This window comes from Athene cunicularia, unplaced genomic scaffold (assembly GCF_003259725.1).
Source record: "Athene cunicularia isolate RWA unplaced genomic scaffold, athCun1 SCF_171, whole genome shotgun sequence".
Taxonomy (NCBI): Eukaryota; Metazoa; Chordata; class Aves; order Strigiformes; family Strigidae; genus Athene; species Athene cunicularia.
Window position 1 is genome coordinate 11,085 of NW_020799235.1, and position 674 is coordinate 11,758.

Below are 674 nucleotides of genomic sequence, written 5' to 3' on the forward strand. Positions count from 1 at the left end.
CCAAGGGAGAAAAGCAAAGCAAAGCCTCAGCCCTCAGGAGGCGGCTGGTAGCAAATTTCATTTTGCAAATCAGATGCAAAGTCCCGCGTACGCGCCACAGCAAACTGAATTTAAATCCCCGGATTCCTCCAGCAACTTTGTTGCAGCAGACGGGGTATTCTGCAAAAGCTTTGTTTAAATTAAGGCTTTTAATTAAATGGGGGGGGGAATAAAAATTAACGCGACGAGCGGAGCAGCCCTGGTTGTTTAATGGCGCAGCAGACTCCATTCCCCACATTTCTAATTGTCTGTGTGCTGCAAATTTTTGCAATGCCAATTCCCCACGGGGAGGAACGGAGGCTGAGCACGGGGACAGCTGTGATTTCGGGCAGCCAGTCGGTTACGCAAAATCGCTCGGGTTTCGCAGCCGCGCTGCCTGTCCGGCTCGCTGGGCCGGGGTCCTCCAGCACCGGTCTCTCCCCAAACAGCCCCTGGCAGCTCTGCGAGGGTGCAGTTGGGGAAGGGAGAAACAAAACAACCCCGGCTCCACTCCCTGAGGTGGCTGTGGGAGCTCCCGAGCAGGTTTAGGCCCAAAAAGAGACGGAGACTGAAGCGCTGTGCCCAGCAGAGACCAGCAAGAGCTGGGGAACACGTAGGGGCTGCAGGAGGTGAGGAAGGGGCGAGCAAGTATTTAC